This window comes from Mesoplodon mirus, assembly GCF_964341445.2.
Source record: "Mesoplodon mirus genome assembly, chromosome: 8".
Taxonomy (NCBI): domain Eukaryota; kingdom Metazoa; phylum Chordata; class Mammalia; order Artiodactyla; family Ziphiidae; genus Mesoplodon; species Mesoplodon mirus.
The window spans coordinates 118,641,799-118,662,013 of record NC_138984.1 but is presented as its reverse complement, the minus strand read 5'-3'; positions in this window follow the sequence as shown (position 1 = coordinate 118,662,013).

Genomic DNA, 20,215 nt, shown 5'->3' with positions numbered 1-20,215 from the left:
GAAAACGCATACGCCCTTTTTGGCCAAGCAAGCAAGCGGGCAATGCAAATCTGCACTACAAAGAAGTATCACTTCCCACCGGTCAAAAGGGACATCCACAAAATGTGTAAAAACCAGAAAGGCAAGACAGGCCCTGGAGAACAGGGAGCCTTGTTATGCTGATGGGCGGGATGTAAGCTGCCAACTGCCTCCCTGGAGGAGTGCATTGTGTTCCCTAAAACAAGTAAACAACAGAGCTACAGAGCCAAGGGCACTTCCAGTCTAGGGAATATACCTTGGGAAAACTGAAGATCCATAAGACAGAGCCACCCCCAAATTGAGGGCTGCACTGCTTACAAGAACCTCAACCTGGGTACACCTGAAATATCCCAGGAAATATAAAAATGGTTCAAATCATTGTGGAACTTACGTACGATGGAATATCCCTCAGCCATGAAATCAATGTCATAAGACCAGTAGCAGCAAAATGAGTGGATTCAGGTACGATGATTCTAAGTGAAAGAAGTCACACAGAAAAAGAAACTTATCATAAGATATCACTTAGGAAGATCCTGTAAACATGGCAACACATGAACTGAGTTAGGAAAGAGAACAGAGTCTCACATTTAGAAAACACTCTTATGCCTGCTTAAGGGGGAAGGAGAGGTGGGGTGATGCATCAAACCAGAGTTTGATATAAGCACAGGTACTGTTCCAAAAACCAACTATGGAATAGACAAGACCTACACCTTCCTCAGTGAAAGGGACTCAAAACCCCATATTTCCCGCAGAGGAATAGATCTGACTAGTAAGAATCTTAAAACCTATGTATTGATATGTCTCCGTAAGGGAATCAAGTGTGTCTAGACTGGCATAAACATGGCAGCGAGAATCAGCTCAAACCCACTCTAAAAAGGAATTTCAAAAACAGAACAAAGAAACAGGGAAATTCTTTACAATTCCTTCAGGGTCTCTGATGCAACCTGGAATGACCCTATCTACGATGACAGCTGGATGTGGCATGAGGCTGGACACTTGGGACTGAGAGGATTGGTGAGATTGGGTGAGCAAATGCAGACCCTTTAAAGCAATAATGCATGGCAACCATTCCATGGGTCCCACCTCTCCAGGTTGAAGGGAATATTACTACAGCTATAACATGTACGGGAAACCTAGAGAATGGACACACTGTGAATACGAAAGGTTTCTAAAACTCAACGAAGAGTCCCTCTCCTGGTGCTCCGGTTTGACTTTCCAACAGCTTAACTATCAATCTCCCAACTTGGAGAGACAGCCCCTTTAAGCTCCTGGTTCACACAGGTTGCCCATTTGGCAGAGGAGGAAAGGGAAGAGGGAGAACCAATGAGAGAGTAGCTGTTAGGCATTTGGATGGGCACATGTCACTCTAATTTCCCGGCAGGAAGAAGAATTCACCAGAGTCTCAGCCACCCACCGGGAACCAGTAGAGGTCCTGAACCAAATGTTTGGACTTGCGTTCAGCTCACAAAAAACGAGTTGAAAAATGGAGCTCAGGGGCACAGCAATTCACAAACTGGCAGAGTAATCAAGGCCAACTATCGTCCAAAAATCTGTTGAGGGAAGGCAACGAGGCGGACTTGAATGCGAGGCAGAATAGCAGGAAACAGATTTCAAGAGGTACGTTGGAATCGCCTGTAAAGCACAGGAAGAGGGGCACAACTTCGACAATGATGCACTTGGCCAAAAAGGGCATATGCGTTTTCTCCTGAATATATTCAGGAGAAAACGCATACGCCCTTTTAGGCCAAGCAAGCAAGCGGGCAATGCAAATCTGCACTACAAAGAAGTATCACTTCCCACCGGTCAAAAGGGACATCCACAAAATGTGTAAAAACCAGAAAGGCAAGACAGGCCCTGGAGAACAGGGAGCCTTGTTATGCTGATGGGCGGGATGTAAGTTGCCAACTGCCTCACTGGAGGAGTGCATTGTGTTCCCTAAAACAAGTAAACAACAGAGCTACAGAGCCAAGGGCACTTCCAGTCTAGGGAATATACCTTGGGAAAACTGAAAATCCATAAGACAGAGCCACCCCCAATTTGAGGGCTGCACTGCTTACAAGAACCTCAACCTGGGTACACCTGAAATATCCCAGGAAATATAAAAATGGTTCCAAACATTGTGGAACTTACGTACGATGGAATATCCCTCAGCCACGAAATCAATGTCATAAGACCAGTAGCAGCAAAATGAGTGGATTCAGGTACGATGATTCTAAGAGAAAGAAGTCACACAGGAAAAGAAACTTATCATAAGATATCACTTAGGAAGATCCTGTAAACATGGCAACACATGAACTGAGTTAGGAAAGAGAACAGAGTCTCACATTTAGAAAACCCTCTTATGCCTGCTTAAGGGGGAAGGAGAGGTGGGGTGATGCATCAAACCAGAGTTTGATATAAGCACAGGTACTGTTCCAAAAACCAACTATGGAATAGACAAGACCTACACCTTCCTCAGTGAAAGGGACTCAAAACCCCATATTTCCCGCAGAGGAATAGATCTGACTAGTAAGAATCTTAAAACCTATGTATTGATATGTCTCCGTAAGGGAATCAAGTGTGTCTAGACTGGCATAAACATGGCAGCGAGAATCAGCTCAAACCCACTCTAAAAAGGAATTTGAAAAACAGAACAAAGAAACAGGGAAATTCTTTACAATTCCTTCAGGGTCTCTGATGCAACCTGGAATGACCCTATCTACGATGACAGCTGGATGTGGCATGAGGCTGGACACTTGGGACTGAGAGGATTGGTGAGATTGGGTGAGCAAATGCAGACCCTTTAAAGCAATAATGCATGGCAACCATTCCATGGGTCCCACCTCTCCAGGTTGAAGGGAATATTACTACAGCTATAACATGTACGGGAAACCTAGAGAATGGACACACTGTGAATACGAAAGGTTTCTAAAACTCAACGAAGAGTCCCTCTCCTGGTGCTCCGGTTTGACTTTCCAACAGCTTTACTATCAATCTCCCAACTTGGAGAGACAGCCCCTTTAAGCTCCTGGTTCACACAGGTTGCCCATTTGGCAGAGGAGGAAAGGGAAGAGGGAGAACCAATGAGAGAGTAGCTGTTAGGCATTTGGATGGGCACATGTCACTCTAATTTCCCGGCAGGAAGAAGAATTCACCAAAGTCTCAGCCACCCACCGGGAACCAGTATAGGTCCTGAACCAAATGTTTGGACTTGCGTTCAGCTCACAAAAAACGAGTTGAAAAATGGAGCTCAGGGGCACAGCAATTCACAAACTGGCAGAGTAATCAAGGCCAACTATCGTCCAAAAATCTGTTGAGGGAAGGCAACGAGGCGGACTTGAATGCGAGGCAGAATAGCAGGAAACAGATTTCAAGAGGTACGTTGGAATCGCCTGTAAAGCACAGGAAGAGGGGCACAACTTCGACAATGATGCACTTGGCCAAAAAGGGCGTATGCGTTTTCTCCTGAATATATTCAGGAGAAAACGCATACGCCCTTTTTGGCCAAGCAAGCAAGCGGGCAATGCAAATCTGCACTACAAAGAAGTATCACTTCCCACCGGTCAAAAGGGACATCCACAAAATGTGTAAAAACCAGAAAGGCAAGACAGGCCCTGGAGAACAGGGAGCCTTGTTATGCTGATGGGCGGGATGTAAGTTGCCAACTGCCTCACTGGAGGAGTGCATTGTGTTCCCTAAAACAAGTAAACAACAGAGCTACAGAGCCAAGGGCACTTCCAGTCTAGGGAATATACCTTGGGAAAACTGAAAATCCATAAGACAGAGCCACCCCCAAATTGAGGGCTGCACTGCTTACAAGAACCTCAACCTGGGTACACCTGAAATATCCCAGGAAATATAAAAATGGTTCCAAACATTGTGGAACTTACGTACGATGGAATATCCCTCAGCCACGAAATCAATGTCATAAGACCAGTAGCAGCAAAATGAGTGGATTCAGGTACGATGATTCTAAGGGAAAGAAGTCACACAGGAAAAGAAACTTATCATAAGATATCACTTAGGAAGATCCTGTAAACATGGCTACACATGAACTGAGTTAGGAAAGAGAACAGAGTCTCACATTTAGAAAACACTCTTATGCCTGCTTAAGGGGGAAGGAGAGGTGGGGTGATGCATCAAACCAGAATTTGATATAAGCACAGGTACTGTTCCAAAAACCAACTATGGAATAGACAAGACCTACACCTTCCTCAGTGAAAGGGACTCAAAACCCCATATTTCCCGCAGAGGAATAGATCTGACTAGTAAGAATCTTAAAACCTATGTATTGATATGTCTCCGTAAGGGAATCAAGTGTGTCTAGACTGGCATAAACATGGCAGCGAGAATCAGCTCAAACCCACTCTAAAAAGGAATTTCAAAAACAGAACAAAGAAACAGGGAAATTCTTTACAATTCCTTCAGGGTCTCTGATGCAACCTGGAATGACCCTATCTACGATGACAGCTGGATGTGGCATGAGGCTGGACACTTGGGACTGAGAGGATTGGTGAGATTGGGTGAGCAAATGCAGACCCTTTAAAGCAATAATGCATGGCAACCATTCCATGGGTGCCACCTCTCCAGGTTGAAGGGAATATTACTACAGCTATAACATGTACGGGAAACCTAGAGAATGGACACACTGTGAATACGAAAGGTTTCTAAAACTCAACGAAGAGTCCCTCTCCTGGTGCTCCGGTTTGACTTTCCAACAGCTTAACTATCAATCTCCCAACTTGGAGAGACAGCCCCTTTAAGCTCCTGGTTCACACAGGTTGCCCATTTGGCAGAGGAGGAAAGGGAAGAGGGAGAACCAATGAGAGAGTAGCTGTTAGGCATTTGGATGGGCACATGTCACTCTAATTTCCCGGCAGGAAGAAGAATTCACCAGAGTCTCAGCCACCCACCGGGAACCAGTAGAGGTCCTGAACCAAATGTTTGGACTTGCGTTCAGCTCACAAAAAACGAGTTGAAAAATGGAGCTCAGGGGCACAGCAATTCACAAACTGGCAGAGTAATCAAGGCCAACTATCGTCCAAAAATCTGTTGAGGGAAGGCAACGAGGCGGACTTGAATGCGAGGCAGAATAGCAGGAAACAGATTTCAAGAGGTACGTTGGAATCGCCTGTAAAGCACAGGAAGAGGGGCACAACTTCGACAATGATGCACTTGGCCAAAAAGGGCGTATGCGTTTTCTCCTGAATATATTCAGGAGAAAACGCATACGCCCTTTTTGGCCAAGCAAGCAAGCGGGCAATGCAAATCTGCACTACAAAGAAGTATCACTTCCCACCGGTCAAAAGGGACATCCACAAAATGTGTAAAAACCAGAAAGGCAAGACAGGCCCTGGAGAACAGGGAGCCTTGTTATGCTGATGGGCGGGATGTATGTTGCCAACTGCCTCACTGGAGGAGTGCATTGTGTTCCCTAAAACAAGTAAACAACAGAGCTACAGAGCCAAGGGCACTTCCAGTCTAGGGAATATACCTTGGGAAAACTGAAAATCCATAAGACAGAGCCACCCCCAAATTGAGGGCTGCACTGCTTACAAGAACCTCAACCTGGGTACACCTGAAATATCCCAGGAAATATAAAAATGGTTCCAAACATTGTGGAACTTACGTACGATGGAATATCCCTCAGCCACGAAATCAATGTCATAAGACCAGTAGCAGCAAAATGAGTGGATTCAGGTACGATGATTCTAAGGGAAAGAAGTCACACAGGAAAAGAAACTTATCATAAGATATCACTTAGGAAGATCCTGTAAACATGGCTACACATGAACTGAGTTAGGAAAGAGAACAGAGTCTCACATTTAGAAAACACTCTTATGCCTGCTTAAGGGGGAAGGAGAGGTGGGGTGATGCATCAAACCAGAGTTTGATATAAGCACAGGTACTGTTCCAAAAACCAACTATGGAATAGACAAGACCTACACCTTCCTCAGTGAAAGGGACTCAAAACCCCATATTTCCCGCAGAGGAATAGATCTGACTAGTAAGAATCTTAAAACCTATGTATTGATATGTCTCCGTAAGGGAATCAAGTGTGTCTAGACTGGCATAAACATGGCAGCGAGAATCAGCTCAAACCCACTCTAAAAAGGAATTTCAAAAACAGAACAAAGAAACAGGGAAATTCTTTACAATTCCTTCAGGGTCTCTGATGCAACCTGGAATGACCCTATCTACGATGACAGCTGGATGTGGCATGAGGCTGGACACTTGGGACTGAGAGGATTGGTGAGATTGGGTGAGCAAATGCAGACCCTTTAAAGCAATAATGCATGGCAACCATTCCATGGGTCCCACCTCTCCAGGTTGAAGGGAATATTACTACAGCTATAACATGTACGGGAAACCTAGAGAATGGACACACTGTGAATACGAAAGGTTTCTAAAACTCAACGAAGAGTCCCTCTCCTGGTGCTCCGGTTTGACTTTCCAACAGCTTTACTATCAATCTCCCAACTTGGAGAGACAGCCCCTTTAAGCTCCTGGTTCACACAGGTTGCCCATTTGGCAGAGGAGGAAAGCGAAGAGGGAGAACCAATGAGAGAGTAGCTGTTAGGCATTTGGATGGGCACATGTCACTCTAATTTCCCGGCAGGAAGAAGAATTCACCAAAGTCTCAGCCACCCACCGGGAACCAGTAGAGGTCCTGAACCAAATGTTTGGACTTGCGTTCAGCTCACAAAAAACGAGTTGAAAAATGGAGCTCAGGGGCACAGCAATTCACAAACTGGCAGAGTAATCAAGGCCAACTATCGTCCAAAAATCTGTTGAGGGAAGGCAACGAGGCGGACTTGAATGCGAGGCAGAATAGCAGGAAACAGATTTCAAGAGGTACGTTGGAATCGCCTGTAAAGCACAGGAAGAGGGGCACAACTTCGACAATGATGCACTTGGCCAAAAAGGGCGTATGCGTTTTCTCCTGAATATATTCAGGAGAAAACGCATACGCCCTTTTTGGCCAAGCAAGCAAGCGGGCAATGCAAATCTGCACTACAAAGAAGTATCACTTCCCACCGGTCAAAAGGGACATCCACAAAATGTGTAAAAACCAGAAAGGCAAGACAGGCCCTGGAGAACAGGGAGCCTTGTTATGCTGATGGGCGGGATGTAAGTTGCCAACTGCCTCACTGGAGGAGTGCATTGTGTTCCCTAAAACAAGTAAACAACAGAGCTACAGAGCCAAGGGCACTTCCAGTCTAGGGAATATACCTTGGGAAAACTGAAAATCCATAAGACAGAGCCACCCCCAAATTGAGGGCTGCACTGCTTACAAGAACCTCAACCTGGGTACACCTGAAATATCCCAGGAAATATAAAAATGGTTCCAAACATTGTGGAACTTACGTACGATGGAATATCCCTCAGCCACGAAATCAATGTCATAAGACCAGTAGCAGCAAAATGAGTGGATTCAGGTACGATGATTCTAAGGGAAAGAAGTCACACAGGAAAAGAAACTTATCATAAGATATCACTTAGGAAGATCCTGTAAACATGGCTACACATGAACTGAGTTAGGCAAGAGAACAGAGTCTCACATTTAGAAAACACTCTTATGCCTGCTTAAGGGGGAAGGAGAGGTGGGGTGATGCATCAAACCAGAGTTTGATATAAGCACAGGTACTGTTCCAAAAACCAACTATGGAATAGACAAGACCTACACCTTCCTCAGTGAAAGGGACTCAAAACCCCATATTTCCCGCAGAGGAATAGATCTGACTAGTAAGAATCTTAAAACCTATGTATTGATATGTCTCCATAAGGGAATCAAGTGTGTCTAGACTGGCATAAACATGGCAGCGAGAATCAGCTCAAACCCACTCTAAAAAGGAATTTGAAAAACAGAACAAAGAAACAGGGAAATTCTTTACAATTCCTTCAGGGTCTCTGATGCAACCTGGAATGACCCTATCTACGATGACAGCTGGATGTGGCATGAGGCTGGACACTTGGGACTGAGAGGATTGGTGAGATTGGGTGAGCAAATGCAGACCCTTTAAAGCAATAATGCATGGCAACCATTCCATGGGTCCCACCTCTCCAGGTTGAAGGGAATATTACTACAGCTATAACATGTACGGGAAACCTAGAGAATGGACACACTGTGAATACAAAAGGTTTCTAAAACTCAACGAAGAGTCCCTCTCCTGGTGCTCCGGTTTGACTTTCCAACAGCTTAACTATCAATCTCCCAACTTGGAGAGACAGCCCCTTTAAGCTCCTGGTTCACGCACGTTGCCCATTTGGCAGAGGAGGAAAGGGAAGAGGGAGAACCAATGAGAGAGTAGCTGTTAGGCATTTGGATGGGCACATGTCACTCTAATTTCCCGGCAGGAAGAAGAATTAACCAGAGTCTCAGCCACCCACCGGGAACCAGTAGAGGTCCTGAACCAAATGTTTGGACTTGCGTTCAGCTCACAAAAAACGAGTTGAAAAATGGAGCTCAGGGGCACAGCAATTCACAAACTGGCAGAGTAATCAAGGCCAACTATCGTCCAAAAATCTGTTGAGGGAAGGCAACGAGGCGGACTTGAATGCGAGGCAGAATAGCAGGAAACAGATTTCAAGAGGTACGTTGGAATCGCCTGTAAAGCACAGGAAGAGGGGCACAACTTCGACAATGATGCACTTGGCCAAAAAGGGCGTATGTGTTTTCTCCTGAATATATTCAGGAGAAAACGCATACGCCCTTTTTGGCCAAGCAAGCAAGCGGGCAATGCAAATCTGCACTACAAAGAAGTATCACTTCCCACCGGTCAAAAGGGACATCCACAAAATGTGTAAAAACCAGAAAGGCAAGACAGGCCCTGGAGAACAGGGAGCCTTGTTATGCTGATGGGCGGGATGTAAGTTGCCAACTGCCTCACTGGAGGAGTGCATTGTGTTCCCTAAAACAAGTAAACAACAGAGCTACAGAGCCAAGGGCACTTCCAGTCTAGGGAATATACCTTGGGAAAACTGAAAATCCATAAGACAGAGCCACCCCCAAATTGAGGGCTGCACTGCTTACAAGAACCTCAACCTGGGTACACCTGAAATATCCCAGGAAATATAAAAATGGTTCCAAACATTGTGGAACTTACGTACGATGGAATATCCCTCAGCCACGAAATCAATGTCATAAGACCAGTAGCAGCAAAATGAGTGGATTCAGGTACGATGATTCTAAGGGAAAGAAGTCACACAGGAAAAGAAACTTATCATAAGATATCACTTAGGAAGATCCTGTAAACATGGCTACACATGAACTGAGTTAGGAAAGAGAACAGAGTCTCACATTTAGAAAACACTCTTATGCCTGCTTAAGGGGGAAGGAGAGGTGGGGTGATGCATCAAACCAGAGTTTGATATAAGCACAGGTACTGTTCCAAAAACCAACTATGGAATAGACAAGACCTACACCTTCCTCAGTGAAAGGGACTCAAAACCCCATATTCCCCGCAGAGGAATAGATCTGACTAGTAAGAATCTTAAAACCTATGTATTGATATGTCTCCGTAAGGGAATCAAGTGTGTCTAGACTGGCATAAACATGGCAGCGAGAATCAGCTCAAACCCACTCTAAAAAGGAATTTCAAAAACAGAACAAAGAAACAGGGAAATTCTTTACAATTCCTTCAGGGTCTCTGATGCAACCTGGAATGACCCTATCTACGATGACAGCTGGATGTGGCATGAGGCTGGACACTTGGGACTGAGAGGATTGGTGAGATTGGGTGAGCAAATGCAGACCCTTTAAAGCAATAATGCATGGCAACCATTCCATGGGTCCCACCTCTCCAGGTTGAAGGGAATATTACTACAGCTATAACATGTACGGGAAACCTAGAGAATGGACACACTGTGAATACGAAAGGTTTCTAAAACTCAACGAAGAGTCCCTCTCCTGGTGCTCCGGTTTGACTTTCCAACAGCTTTACTATCAATCTCCCAACTTGGAGAGACAGCCCCTTTAAGCTCCTGGTTCACACAGGTTGCCCATTTGGCAGAGGAGGAAAGGGAAGAGGGAGAACCAATGAGAGAGTAGCTGTTAGGCATTTGGATGGGCACATGTCACTCTAATTTCCCGGCAGGAAGAAGAATTCACCAAAGTCTCAGCCACCCACCGGGAACCAGTAGAGGTCCTGAACCAAATGTTTGGACTTGCGTTCAGCTCACAAAAAACGAGTTGAAAAATGGAGCTCAGGGGCACAGCAATTCACAAACTGGCAGAGTAATCAAGGCCAACTATCGTCCAAAAATCTGTTGAGGGAAGGCAACGAGGCGGACTTGAATGCGAGGCAGAATAGCAGGAAACAGATTTCAAGAGGTACGTTGGAATCGCCTGTAAAGCACAGGAAGAGGGGCACAACTTCGACAATGATGCACTTGGCCAAAAAGGGCGTATGCGTTTTCTCCTGAATATATTCAGGAGAAAACGCATACGCCCTTTTTGGCCAAGCAAGCAAGCGGGCAATGCAAATCTGCACTACAAAGAAGTATCACTTCCCACCGGTCAAAAGGGACATCCACAAAATGTGTAAAAACCAGAAAGGCAAGACAGGCCCTGGAGAACAGGGAGCCTTGTTATGCTGATGGGCGGGATGTAAGTTGCCAACGGCCTCACTGGAGGAGTGCATTGTGTTCCCTAAAACAAGTAAACAACAGAGCTACAGAGCCAAGGGCACTTCCAGTCTAGGGAATATACCTTGAGAAAACTGAAAATCCATAAGACAGAGCCACCCCCAAATTGAGGGCTGCACTGCTTACAAGAACCTCAACCTGGGTACACCTGAAATATCCCAGGAAATATAAAAATGGTTCCAAACATTGTGGAACTTACGTACGATGGAATATCCCTCAGCCACGAAATCAATGTCATAAGACCAGTAGCAGCAAAATGAGTGGATTCAGGTACGATGATTCTAAGGGAAAGAAGTCACACAGGAAAAGAAACTTATCATAAGATATCACTTAGGAAGATCCTGTAAACATGGCTACACATGAACTGAGTTAGGCAAGAGAACAGAGTCTCACATTTAGAAAACACTCTTATGCCTGCTTAAGGGGGAAGGAGAGGTGGGGTGATGCATCAAACCAGAGTTTGATATAAGCACAGGTACTGTTCCAAAAACCAACTATGGAATAGACAAGACCTACACCTTCCTCAGTGAAAGGGACTCAAAACCCCATATTTCCCGCAGAGGAATAGATCTGACTAGTAAGAATCTTAAAACCTATGTATTGATATGTCTCCGTAAGGGAATCAGGTGTGTCTAGACTGGCATAAACATGGCAGCGAGAATCAGCTCAAACCCACTCTAAAAAGGAATTTCAAAAACAGAACAAAGAAACAGGGAAATTCTTTACAATTCCTTCAGGGTCTCTGATGCAACCTGGAATGACCCTATCTACGATGACAGCTGGATGTGGCATGAGGCTGGACACTTGGGACTGAGAGGATTGGTGAGATTGGGTGAGCAAATGCAGACCCTTTAAAGCAATAATGCATGGCAACCATTCCATGGGTCCCACCTCTCCAGGTTGAAGGGAATATTACTACAGCTATAACATGTACGGGAAACCTAGAGAATGGACACACTGTGAATACGAAAGGTTTCTAAAACTCAACGAAGAGTCCCTCTCCTGGTGCTCCGGTTTGACTTTCCAACAGCTTTACTATCAATCTCCCAACTTGGAGAGACAGCCCCTTTAAGCTCCTGGTTCACACAGGTTGCCCATTTGGCAGAGGAGGAAAGGGAAGAGGGAGAACCAATGAGAGAGTAGCTGTTAGGCACTTGGATGGGCACATGTCACTCTAATTTCCCGGCAGGAAGAAGAATGAACCAAAGTCTCAGCCAACCACCGGGAACCAGTATAGGTCCTGAACCAAATGTTTGGACTTGCGTTCAGCTCACAAAAAACGAGTTGAAAAATGGAGCTCAGGGGCATAGCAATTCACAAACTGGCAGAGTAATCAAGGCCAACTATCGTCCAAAAATCTGTTGAGGGAAGGCAACGAGGCGGACTTGAATGCGAGGCAGAATAGCAGGAAACAGATTTCAAGAGGTACGTTAGAATCGCCTGTAAAGCACAGGAAGAGGGGCACAACTTCGACAATGATGCACTTGGCCAAAAAGGGCGTATGCGTTTTCTCCTGAATATATTCAGGAGAAAACGCATACGCCCTTTTTGGCCAAGCAAGCAAGCGGGCAATGCAAATCTGCACTACAAAGAAGTATCACTTCCCACCGGTCAAAAGGGACATCCACAAAATGTGTAAAAACCAGAAAGGCAAGACAGGCCCTGGAGAACATGGAGCCTTGTTATGCTGATGGGCGGGACGTAAGTTGCCAACTGCCTCACTGGAGGAGTGCATTGTGTTCCCTAAAACAAGTAAACAACAGAGCTACAGAGCCAAGGGCACTTCCAGTCTAGGGAATATACCTTGGGAAAACTGAAAATCCATAAGACAGAGCCACCCCCAAATTGAGGGCTGCACTGCTTACAAGAACCTCAACCTGGGTACACCTGAAATATCCCAGGAAATATAAAAATGGTTCCAAACATTGTGGAACTTACGTACGATGGAATATCCCTCAGCCATGAAATCAATGTCATAAGACCAGTAGCAGCAAAATGAGTGGATTCAGGTACGATGATTCTAAGGGAAAGAAGTCACACAGGAAAAGAAACTTATCATAAGATATCACTTAGGAAGATCCTGTAAACATGGCTACACATGAACTGAGTTAGGAAAGAGAACAGAGTCTCACATTTAGAAAACACTCTTATGCCTGCTTAAGGGGGAAGGAGAGGTGGGGTGATGCATCAAACCAAAGTTTGATATAAGCACAGGTACTGTTCCAAAAACCAACTATGGAATAGACAAGACCTACACCTTCCTCAGTGAAAGGGACTCAAAACCCCATATTTCCCGCAGAGGAATAGATCTGACTAGTAAGAATCTTAAAACCTATGTATTGATATGTCTCCGTAAGGGAATCAGGTGTGTCTAGACTGGCATAAACATGGCAGCGAGAATCAGCTCAAACCCACTCTAAAAAGGAATTTCAAAAACAGAACAAAGAAACAGGGAAATTCTTTACAATTCCTTCAGGGTCTCTGATGCAACCTGGAATGACCCTATCTACGATGACAGCTGGATGTGGCATGAGGCTGGACACTTGGGACTGAGAGGATTGGTGAGATTGGGTGAGCAAATGCAGACCCTTTAAAGCAATAATGCATGGCAACCATTCCATGGGTCCCACCTCTCCAGGTTGAAGGGAATATTACTACAGCTATAACATGTACGGGAAACCTAGAGAATGGACACACTGTGAATACGAAAGGTTTCTAAAACTCAACGAAGAGTCCCTCTCCTGGTGCTCCGGTTTGACTTTCCAACAGCTTTACTATCAATCTCCCAACTTGGAGAGACAGCCCCTTTAAGCTCCTGGTTCACACAGGTTGCCCATTTGGCAGAGGAGGAAAGGGAAGAGGGAGAACCAATGAGAGAGTAGCTGTTAGGCATTTGGATGGGCACATGTCACTCTAATTTCCCGGCAGGAAGAAGAATTCACCAAAGTCTCAGCCACCCACCGGGAACCAGTATAGGTCCTGAACCAAATGTTTGGACTTGCGTTCAGCTCACAAAAAACGAGTTGAAAAATGGAGCTCAGGGGCACAGCAATTCACAAACTGGCAGAGTAATCAAGGCCAACTATCGTCCAAAAATCTGTTGAGGGAAGGCAACGAGGCGGACTTGAATGCGAGGCAGAATAGCAGGAAACAGATTTCAAGAGGTACGTTAGAATCGCCTGTAAAGCACAGGAAGAGGGGCACAACTTCGACAATGATGCACTTGGCCAAAAAGGGCGTATGCGTTTTCTCCTGAATATATTCAGGAGAAAACGCATACGCCCTTTTTGGCCAAGCAAGCAAGCGGGCAATGCAAATCTGCACTACAAAGAAGTATCACTTCCCACCGGTCAAAAGGGACATCCACAAAATGTGTAAAAACCAGAAAGGCAAGACAGGCCCTGGAGAACTGGGAGCCTTGTTATGCTGATGGGCGGGATGTAAGTTGCCAACTGCCTCACTGGAGGAGTGCATTGTGTTCCCTAAAACAAGTAAACAACAGAGCTACAGAGCCAAGGGCACTTCCAGTCTAGGGAATATACCTTGGGAAAACTGAAAATCCATAAGACAGAGCCACCCCCAAATTGAGGGCTGCACTGCTTACAAGAACCTCAACCTGGGTACACCTGAAATATCCCAGGAAATATAAAAATGGTTCCAAACATTGTGGAACTTACGTACGATGGAATATCCCTCAGCCACGAAATCAATGTCATAAGACCAGTAGCAGCAAAATGAGTGGATTCAGGTACGATGATTCTAAGGGAAAGAAGTCACACAGGAAAAGAAACTTATCATAAGATATCACTTAGGAAGATCCTGTAAACATGGCTACACATGAACTGAGTTAGGAAAGAGAACAGAGTCTCACATTTAGAAAACACTCTTATGCCTGCTTAAGGGGGAAGGAGAGGTGGGGTGATGCATCAAACCAGAGTTTGATATAAGCACAGGTACTGTTCCAAAAACCAACTATGGAATAGACAAGACCTACACCTTCCTCAGTGAAAGGGACTCAAAACCCCATATTTCCCGCAGAGGAATAGATCTGACTAGTAAGAATCTTAAAACCTATGTATTGATATGTCTCCGTAAGGGAATCAAGTGTGTCTAGACTGGCATAAACATAGCAGCGAGAATCAGCTCAAACCCACTCTAAAAAGGAATTTCAAAAACAGAACAAAGAAACAGGGAAATTCTTTACAATTCCTTCAGGGTCTCTGATGCAACCTGGAATGACCCTATCTACGATGACAGCTGGATGTGGCATGAGGCTGGACACTTGGGACTGAGAGGATTGGTGAGATTGGGTGAGCAAATGCAGACCCTTTAAAGCAATAATGCATGGCAACCATTCCATGGGTCCCACCTCTCCAGGTTGAAGGGAATATTACTACAGCTATAACATGTACGGGAAACCTAGAGAATGGTCACACTGTGAATACGAAAGGTTTCTAAAACTCAACGAAGAGTCCCTCTCCTGGTGCTCCGGTTTGACTTTCCAACAGCTTTACTATCAATCTCCCAACTTGGAGAGACAGCCCCTTTAAGCTCCTGGTTCACACAGGTTGCCCATTTGGCAGAGGAGGAAAGGGAAGAGGGAGAACCAATGAGAGAGTAGCTGTTAGGCACTTGGATGGGCACATGTCACTCTAATTTCCCGGCAGGAAGAAGAATTCACCAAAGTCTCAGCCAACCACCGGGAACCAGTATAGGTCCTGAACCAAATGTTTGGACTTGCGTTCAGCTCACAAAAAACGAGTTGAAAAATGGAGCTCAGGGGCACAGCAATTCACAAACTGGCAGAGTAATCAAGGCCAACTATCGTCCAAAAATCTGTTGAGGGAAGGCAATGAGGCGGACTTGAATGCGAGGCAGAATAGCAGGAAACAGATTTCAAGAGGTACGTTAGAATCGCCTGTAAAGCACAGGAAGAGGGGCACAACTTCGACAATGATGCACTTGGCCAAAAAGGGCGTATGCGTTTTCTCCTGAATATATTCAGGAGAAAACGCATACGCCCTTTTTGGCCAAGCAAGCAAGCGGGCAATGCAAATCTGCACTACAAAGAAGTATCACTTCCCACCGGTCAAAAGGGACATCCACAAAATGTGTAAAAACCAGAAAGGCAAGACAGGCCCTGGAGAACAGGGAGCCTTGTTATGCTGATGGGCGGGACGTAAGTTGCCAAAGGCCTCACTGGAGGAGTGCATTGTGTTCCCTAAAACAAGTAAACAACAGAGCTACAGAGCCAAGGGCACTTCCAGTCTAGGGAATATACCTTGGGAAAACTGAAAATCCATAAGACAGAGCCACCCCCAAATTGAGGGCTGCACTGCTTACAAGAACCTCAACCTGGGTACACCTGAAATATCCCAGGAAATATAAAAATGGTTCCAAACATTGTGGAACTTACGTACGATGGAATATCCCTCAGCCACGAAATCAATGTCATAAGACCAGTAGCAGCAAAATGAGTGGATTCAGGTACGATGATTCTAAGGGAAAGAAGTCACACAGGAAAAGAAACTTATCATAAGATATCACTTAGGAAGATCCTGTAAACATGGCTACACATGAACTGAGTTAGGAAAGAGAACAGAGTCTCACATTTAGAAAACACTCTTATGCCTGCTTAAGGGGGAAGGAGAGGTGGGGTGATGCATCAAACCAGAGTTTGATATAAGCACAGGTACTGTTCCAAAAACCAACTATGGAATAGACAAGACCTACACCTTCCTCAGTGAAAGGGACTCAAAACCCCATATTTCCCGCAGAGGAATAGATCTGACTAGTAAGAATCTTAAAACCTATGTATTGATATGTCTCCGTAAGGGAATCAGGTGTGTCTAGACTGGCATAAACATGGCAGCGAGAATCAGCTCAAACCCACTCTAAAAAGGAATTTGAAAAACAGAACAAAGAAACAGGGAAATTCTTTACAATTCCTTCAGGGTCTCTGATGCAACCTGGAATGACCCTATCTACGATGACAGCTGGATGTGGCATGAGGCTGGACACTTGGGACTGAGAGGATTGGTGAGATTGGGTGAGCAAATGCAGACCCTTTAAAGCAATAATGCATGGCAACCATTCCATGGGTCCCACCTCTCCAGGTTGAAGGGAATATTACTACAGCTATAACATGTACGGGAAACCTAGAGAATGGACACACTGTGAATACGAAAGGTTTCTAAAACTCAACGAAGAGTCCCTCTCCTGGTGCTCCGGTTTGACTTTCCAACAGCTTTACTATCAATCTCCCAACTTGGAGAGACAGCCCCTTTAAGCTCCTGGTTCACACAGGTTGCCCATTTGGCAGAGGAGGAAAGGGAAGAGGGAGAACCAATGAGAGAGTAGCTGTTAGGCACTTGGATGGGCACATGTCACTCTAATTTCCCGGCAGGAAGAAGAATTCACCAAAGTCTCAGCCACCCACCGGGAACCAGTATAGGTCCTGAACCAAATGTTTGGACTTGCGTTCAGCTCACAAAAAACGAGTTGAAAAATGGAGCTCAGGGGCACAGCAATTCACAAACTGGCAGAGTAATCAAGGCCAACTATCGTCCAAAAATCTGTTGAGGGAAGGCAACGAGGCGGACTTGAATGCGAGGCAGAATAGCAGGAAACAGATTTCAAGAGGTACGTTAGAATCGCCTGTAAAGCACAGGAAGAGGGGCACAACTTCGACAATGATGCACTTGGCCAAAAAGGGCGTATGCGTTTTCTCCTGAATATATTCAGGAGAAAACGCATACGCCCTTTTTGGCCAAGCAAGCAAGCGGGCAATGCAAATCTGCACTACAAAGAAGTATCACTTCCCACCGGTCAAAAGGGACATCCACAAAATGTGTAAAAACCAGAAAGGCAAGACAGGCCCTGGAGAACAGGGAGCCTTGTTATGCTGATGGGCGGGACGTAAGTTGCCAACGGCCTCACTGGAGGAGTGCATTGTGTTCCCTAAAACAAGTAAACAACAGAGCTCCAGAGCCAAGGGCACTTCCAGTCTAGGGAATATACCTTGGGAAAACTGAAAATCCATAAGACAGAGCCACCCCCAAATTGAGGGCTGCACTGCTTACAAGAACCTCAACCTGGGTACACCTGAAATATCCCAGGAAATATAAAAATGGTTCCAAACATTGTGGAACTTACGTACGATGGAATATCCCTCAGCCACGAAATCAATGTCATAAGACCAGTAGCAGCAAAATGAGTGGATTCAGGTACGATGATTCTAAGGGAAAGAAGTCACACAGGAAAAGAAACTTATCATAAGATATCACTTAGGAAGATCCTGTAAACATGGCTACACATGAACTGAGTTAGGAAAGAGAACAGAGTCTCACATTTAGAAAACACTCTTATGCCTGCTTAAGGGGGAAGGAGAGGTGGGGTGATGCATCAAACCAGAGTTTGATATAAGCACAGGTACTGTTCCAAAAACCAACTATGGAATAGACAAGACCTACACCTTCCTCAGTGAAAGGGACTCAAAACCCCATATTTCCCGCAGAGGAATAGATCTGACTAGTAAGAATCTTAAAACCTATGTATTGATATGTCTCCGTAAGGGAATCAGGTGTGTCTAGACTGGCATAAACATGGCAGCGAGAATCAGCTCAAACCCACTCTAAAAAGGAATTTCAAAAACAGAACAAAGAAACAGGGAAATTCTTTACAATTCCTTCAGGGTCTCTGATGCAACCTGGAATGACCCTATCTACGATGACAGCTGGATGTGGCATGAGGCTGGACACTTGGGACTGAGAGGATTGGTGAGATTGGGTGAGCAAATGCAGACCCTTTAAAGCAATAATGCATGGCAACCATTCCATGGGTCCCACCTCTCCAGGTTGAAGGGAATATTACTACAGCTATAACATGTACGGGAAACCTAGAGAATGGACACACTGTGAATACGAAAGGTTTCTAAAACTCAACGAAGAGTCCCTCTCCTGGTGCTCCGGTTTGACTTTCCAACAGCTTTACTATCAATCTCCCAACTTGGAGAGACAGCCCCTTTAAGCTCCTGGTTCACACAGGTTGCCCATTTGGCAGAGGAGGAAAGGGAAGAGGGAGAACCAATGAGAGAGTAGCTGTTAGGCACTTGGATGGGCACATGTCACTCTAATTTCCCGGCAGGAAGAAGAATGAACCAAAGTCTCAGCCAACCACCGGGAACCAGTATAGGTCCTGAACCAAATGTTTGGACTTGCGTTCAGCTCACAAAAAACGAGTTGAAAAATGGAGCTCAGGGGCATAGCAATTCACAAACTGGCAGAGTAATCAAGGCCAACTATCGTCCAAAAATCTGTTGAGGGAAGGCAACGAGGCGGACTTGAATGCGAGGCAGAATAGCAGGAAACAGATTTCAAGAGGTACGTTAGAATCGCCTGTAAAGCACAGGAAGAGGGGCACAACTTCGACAATGATGCACTTGGCCAAAAAGGGCGTATGCGTTTTCTCCTGAATATATTCAGGAGAAAACGCATACGCCCTTTTTGGCCAAGCAAGCAAGCGGGCAATGCAAATCTGCACTACAAAGAAGTATCACTTCCCACCGGTCAAAAGGGACATCCACAAAATGTGTAAAAACCAGAAAGGCAAGACAGGCCCTGGAGAACAGGGAGCCTTGTTATGCTGATGGGCGGGATGTAAGTTGCCAACTGCCTCACTGGAGGAGTGCATTGTGTTCCCTAAAACAAGTAAACAACAGAGCTACAGAGCCAAGGGCACTTCCAGTCTAGGGAATATACCTTGGGAAAAGTGAAAATCCATAAGACAGAGCCACCCCCAAATTGAGGGCTGCACTGCTTACAAGAACCTCAACCTGGGTACACCTGAAATATCCCAGGAAATATAAAAATGGTTCCAAACATTGTGGAACTTACGTACGATGGAATATCCCTCAGCCACGAAATCAATGTCATAAGACCAGTAGCAGCAAAATGAGTGGATTCAGGTACGATGATTCTAAGGGAAAGAAGTCACACAGGAAAAGAAACTTATCATAAGATATCACTTAGGAAGATCCTGTAAACATGGCTACACATGAACTGAGTTAGGAAAGAGAACAGAGTCTCACATTTAGAAAACACTCTTATGCCTGCTTAAGGGGGAAGGAGAGGTGGGGTGATGCATCAAACCAGAGTTTGATATAAGCACAGGTACTGTTCCAAAAACCAACTATGGAATAGACAAGACCTACACCTTCCTCAGTGAAAGGGACTCAAAACCCCATATTTCCCGCAGAGGAATAGATCTGACTAGTAAGAATCTTAAAACCTATGTATTGATATGTCTCCGTAAGGGAATCAAGTGTGTCTAGACTGGCATAAACATGGCAGCGAGAATCAGCTCAAACCCACTCTAAAAAGGAATTTCAAAAACAGAACAAAGAAACAGGGAAATTCTTTACAATTCCTTCAGGGTCTCTGATGCAACCTGGAATGACCCTATCTACGATGACAGCTGGATGTGGCATGAGGCTGGACACTTGGGACTGAGAGGATTGGTGAGATTGGGTGAGCAAATGCAGACCCTTTAAAGCAATAATGCATGGCAACCA